This window comes from Dermacentor variabilis, chromosome 6 (assembly GCF_050947875.1).
Source record: "Dermacentor variabilis isolate Ectoservices chromosome 6, ASM5094787v1, whole genome shotgun sequence".
NCBI lineage: Eukaryota > Metazoa > Arthropoda > Arachnida > Ixodida > Ixodidae > Dermacentor > Dermacentor variabilis.
Genome location: NC_134573.1, coordinates 176,477,510 through 176,483,710, shown reverse-complemented (window position 1 = coordinate 176,483,710; position 6,201 = coordinate 176,477,510).

Sequence of the window (6,201 nt, the reverse complement as noted above, 5' to 3'; positions counted from 1 at the left end):
AAACCCGAAACAAACAAGCTGTTGGACGCCTTATGCCCTGTTTATTGTTAGTCTCAACCACCCGTTAACAAAGGACACTGCACACAGTAGTGCACAAACACACAAGACGGGTATTTATTGTTCATTTTATACAAAAGTGCCAGCTAACCGAAGTACAGTTAAAACTCGATATAACGAACTTCAATATTACGAAATTCTCGATATAGCGAAGTAATTAACTTTTCATTACCTCTTGACCATAGAACACGATGTAATTAGAACCTCCATATAACGAAGTGTGTTTGTGTGCAATTTCAGTATAACGAAATTTCGCTTCCGCCGCCAAGGAATGCCGAGACAATGTCCGCGGACGCAGATGGTCGAATGATTGAATTACAAGCGACTGCTTGCAGGCGCACCTTTCGAATCGCGCTTGGCACAAGAGCGATCGCCGAAGTGGAGCCGCATGATGTTGAGTATAAAGTCCAAGTGCAATAGGATCCTATAGCGCCCCGCGCACTTCGTGCTTTAGGTGCGAAAGAAAGTGTGCGAGGGCGAGACAAGATGGTGGCTTCGCGAGTGCCGACTTCCCGCGCGAGCAAAGGGAAGAAGGCGGAGGGGAGTAGGAGTGAAAGCTTGTGAGGGTGAGTCGGCGAACGCGGTTCAATCTCGCGTGCACAGGCGAGGAACGCGGCCTGGATGTGCGCCCTCTCCTGTGGCGCGAGAGGCAGGGGGGGGGGGAGGATCAGGCGAAGGAGGAGGAGCATTCTTCTCCGGCGGCTGCCAGGTTGTCTCGATGTCCTCCTCACCCGCCGCTGCAAACAGAGTGGAGACATCCGCGGTGTCTACTACGCGCGTTGGTCATGCGAATCGCGGATGCCTTTGGCGGACGTCGTAGGGACGCGTTGCCAGAGTTCGTGTGTCTTGAAAGCAATATGCTACATGGCCAAAGTGCGCTCTCGCGCGGGCCTCGTTTTCAAAGCAATCTGCGATGTTTGCAGAGTGCGCGTAGTGCCGGTAGCTTCGTATGCGCTGTGCTTTCGACGTTTCGTTTTCGTTGATGCGACGGATGCACGGAGGTCAAGTGGCTCGCGGCTGCTGCCGCGATTCCCAACTCCAGCGTTTTCATAGACAGTTTCCGCTGTCATCGAGTGAGATGTGTTCATGTTTACCTGTGTGCGCGTGACACCGGCTGGTTAATTTAGTTAAAACACGTTGACGGGCTATTTGGTTTTAATCCCTGATAGAATGGGTAAGCGTGACTGAACAATGATGTAGTAAGAAGCAAAGACAGCACTGTCTCTGTGTGTCTTTCTTTCTACCTCCTCTGAGTCACGCTTACATGTTCTATCATTGTTAATTTAGTTAGTAAGCGAATGTTTACAACCCTTCTGCAATGTTTACAAGTTTATACGGCCGATAAAACTCTCCTTACATCGTACAGCTATCTACTAATTTGCTATCGCAATCGGTGCTTCGCCTTTCGCCAACAATTCGGAAAATCCTGCGGGCCCTTTCTGTGTAAGAAAAATTGACGACTGTACTTATTTGCATCAAAGGACGAATTTCAATTCAACTAAGTTTCAACATATTGAAGCAAATTGCCGATTTTACCTACTTCGTTATATCGAGGTTTTACTGTGCATTCAAATAATAGTTGCGCGACAAAGACATGCTAAGCAATTGCAAGTGTGATCCTATGAACGAAAGTGTGTCCAAGTGATCGTGTACACCCATCCCAGTGGCATGCTCTGAATCTGAACGGGAAGCCTTTTTCGGGACAGTCGTGGAGCGTATCGACTAGTGCGCAGTCTGACCATATGTACGCCGACGTTCTGCAGAGACAAGTTATCGTGCCTGAGTTACCCAAAGGTGGTGCTAGCATAGGAACAACCCTGAGGCCATATCTCGCCATAACTGTGTGACTCATGGTATTCTCGACAAATTGCACCGAGCTGCACAGGGGTGCCCTTAGGCGATGACGAGTGGATGAAACCGCACCCCGGTGCGATAACTAGTGGCATGCTCTGAACCTGAACGGGAAGCCTTTTTCGGGACAATCGTGGAGCTAGTGCGCAGTCTGACCAGGTACGCCGATGTCCTGCAGAGACAAGTTATCGTGCCTGAGTTACCCACGCCTTAAGGCGGTGCTAGCATAGGAACAACCCTGAGGCCATATCTCGCCATAACTGTGTGACTCGTGGTATTCTCGACAGATTGCACCGAGCTGCACAGGGATGCCCTTAGGCGATGACGAGTGGATGAAACCGCACCTCGGTGCGATAACTAGTGGCATGCTCTGAACCTGAACGGGAAGCCTTTTTCGGGACAATCATGTGTAGCGTATCGACTAGTGCGCAGTCGGACCATGTACGCCGACGTCCTGCAGAGACAAGTTATCGTGCCTGAGTTACCCACGCCTTAAGGCGGTGCTAGCATAGGAACAACCCTGAGGCCATATCTCGCCATAACTGTGTGACTCATGGTATTCTCGACAAATTGCACCGAGCTGCACAGGGGTGCCCTTAGGCGATGACGAGTGGATTAAACCGCACCCTGGTGCGATAACTATTGAAATGGACCGCCTCTGTGTTCGAGGGTTTTTCTCGCCTGTCATTTCTGCTCTGCCGATTGGTGTTGGACTCCTCCAGCACAATGCAACGCTTGTGATCCACATTCAAGTAAGATTATGTTCTAAATGCTATGTAGAAGGGCACAACAAACAGCATTAGCTTCGTTTACCACTGCTGCACTGCTGTTATACTGCTCGCAGGTATTATTTCCGACCACGGCTGCTACATTTTGATGAAGACAAAATGCAAAAACTAAAATGGGCTCCAATCCACGATGTGAAGGTGGTTGGTCAGTGAAGCTGTGGTATCAGCTGATCCGATAGATTAGCGCGACATAGCTTTGAACTGCGTCCTGCCAAGGCCTGAGTTGTTGTGCATATTGAAGTTGCTGTTCGTTTCGTCGCTCATCGTATTCGTGCTGTTCTTCAGGCATCCTAACTGTGCGTGGCTTGCTTTGGTCAGTAACCACTGTTTACTACCTAGCCTGAGCACGATGCCGTTGTGCATATAGATGTTGCTGTTCTCATCGCCGATCATCGTGTTCCCGCTAGTCCTAACTATGCGTGGCCTTTCCATAGCGCTATCAGAACATAAATGAAATCATTTGCTAGGTGGGTTATTCTTTTACATACGAAAGTGTAGTTACGTCACTCCCTGCTTCGTATGCCACAGTTGCCGCTTCCTGGCTACTGCAGCTTACGCAAGCGTAATCTTTACCGGGAAACGCTTGCGCCGAACGCTACGTGCGAAGGCGAGCTTTCCGGTTCTTTTTTCCCCTGCACGGCCGGCGCCATGGATGCGCTGAGAGAGAGTAAAACATCTTTATTAATAATATTTGAATGGCGAGAGCAGTGTGGGAGGAACGCTCAGTCCAGGGTGCCTAAGATGATTCCGGCGATGTTTCGAGCCCGTTGTATCACAGCTCGGAGGACCTCGGGAGGTCCGTCGCGGAGGGCATCGTCCCACAGCTCTTTGTTGCGTAGGGGGTAAAGGAGAGTTGGCAAGGGACTAAAGAGGTTTGTTGCAGTGCACTCAATCGTGACGTGGAAGATTGTGGGCGAGCTGCCACAGCCAGGGCAACGATCTGCATAACAGTGTGGGTAGAATTTATTGAGAGAGAAAAGATTAGGAAAAGTTGCGGTTTGTAACTGGCATAATGCCACTGCTTCCTCCCGTGAGAAGGACGGCGGTGGTATGGATGGATGGATGTTATGAGTGTCCCCTTTGGAACGGGGCGGTGGCTTGCGCCACCAAACTCTTGCTACTATGCTGCCTAATATCCTACCTTGGTTAATCAATGAGAAACAAAAAAAAAGACACTATGAACTACCACGTCCAAATTTTCTGATACCCTATTGCGAACTGTGCTTTTGTACGTCTCCGTCTTTTGTCGTTTCCCTACTTTTCTTCCACCAATCCTCCAATCGCCTCTTACTGATGTCTATTGCGGACCTGTTTGCTTTACCACTGCTCCCGCTGAACCCAAGGGCTTCAAGGAGGCCAGTGGTGCCTAAATCGACCGCTGGATAGACGTCTTCACATTCTAATAAAATATGCTCCGTCGTTTCCCTAGCTTTACCGCAGCAAGCACATGCTTCTTCTTCCTTCTTATATCTCGCTTTATAGGTGCGTGTTCTAAGGCATCCCGATCTCGCTTCGAAAAGTAATGAGCTTCCCTTTGAGTTATCATAAATGGTTTCTTTCCTAATTTCGTTTTTTCCCCTTAAGTAGTTACTCATGGCAGGTTTCTTTTCCATTGCCGCCACCCATGAGATTAATTCAGCCTCTCTGACTTTCCGCTTGACCTTCTTTGTTGCTGTGTTGCCCACCCCACAGGCCGCATACTTGCTGGTAAGCTTCCTAGTTCTTTTCCTCCACTGTGAATCAATGTTTTGCCTGTACAGATACCTGAACACTCTCCCAGCCCATTTACTTTCCTCCATATTCCTCAGCCGTTCTTCATACTCAATTTTACTGCGAGCTTCCCTCACTTCAAAACTAGTCCAGCCCATATCCCCTTGCACAGCTTCATTTGTAGTCTTCCCGTGAGCGCCCAATGCGAGGCGACCCACTGACCTTTGGTTCCCGTCGAGTCCTGATTGTACCCCTGATTTAAAGCAAACAACCGCATTTCCAAAAGTAAGTCCTGGAACCATTACCCCTTTCCACATACCTCGGAGGACCTCGTACCTATTGTATCCCCATAGCGCTCTGTGCTTCATTATGGCTGCATTTCTCTTCCCCTTGACTGTTATGGTTTTTTCCTGTGTTTCCATATATCCGTTGCCTTCGTTTATCCATATACCAAGGTATTTATATTCTGTTACCCGAGGTATTTCTTGGCCCTGTATCTCCACTGTCTGTTCACTGTTATCATTGAATACAATAACACCTGATTTTCTAACACTAAATTTCAAACCTAAATTGTTGGCTTCCTGTCCACAGATATTAGCCAGACGTTGCAAATCACTTTGCTTGTTTGCGAGCAACACAATGTCGTCCGCATAAAATAAACCTGGGAGTTGCTGCTCTATTACTGTACCTGCCTGTTTGTATGATAGATTGAACCCGATATTACTTCCTTCTAGCGCCCTCTCCATCCTCACCATGTACATCATAAACAGCAGCGGAGATAAAGGGCACCCCTGCCTCAGTCCCTTGTTGATATGAACTTTCTCCGCGCTCCTCCTCCCTTCCCATTCAACGCAAACAGTATTTTCTAGGTAAATCTCTCTGAAAAGCTGTATACAATCGTTACCTAAGCCTTCCCCTTCCAGAATATCCCACAAAATGCTGCGGTCTACGTTGTCGTATGCTCCTGTAATGTCCAAAAAGGCCACATACAACGGTCTGCTTTCTGCTTTTGATATTTCAATACACTGAGTAAGAACAAACAAGTTATCATCCAAACGCCTACCTATTCTAAAGCCATTCTGAAGCTCTCCCAAAATGCCATTATTTTCTGCCCATGCTTGAAGCTTTAATTTGATTGCCTGCATTGCTAGCCTGTATATTACCGATGTAATGGTCAACGGTCTATACGAGTGAATTCTGTCTTTCTCCCCCTTACCTTTATAAATTAAATTCATTCTACTTTGTCGCCAACTGTCTGGTATTCGTCTATCTTTTAAAGTTTTTTCAACTGCTTTCACGAGAGCTTCCTTACTTTTTGGTCCCAGTTCATTTATCAGCCTAACGGGAACCTCGTCTAGCCCTGTGGCTGTGCGCTTAGGAATTTTCTCTTCCGCTTTCTTCCAGTTTAAATTTGTAAGCACTAGCTCCTTTCCCCCTTGGGTCTCTTTCATGCTCTTTTTTTCTTCAAATACAACCTCGTCCTTGCCTTTGAAAGATTCGGCTGTTACTTTTTGGATGTAATTTATTGCTGCTTCTCCTTCCAGTCTGTTTTCATCTTCATCTAGGATATGTTGTTGTATTGTTGTTGACTTCCTGCCTAATGATTTTATGTGATTCCAAAATATTCTAGGTGCGGCCTTCTTTTTCTCACGTATTTCTGACAACCAACTTTCGCTTTCACCTTTTAATTTTGCTTGTACCAGTATTTGAACCATAGACTTTTTCTCCCGGTATATTTCCCATTTACTGGTTACTTCATCCTGTGGCAACTGCGCCTTCTTTGCCTGCCTGTGCT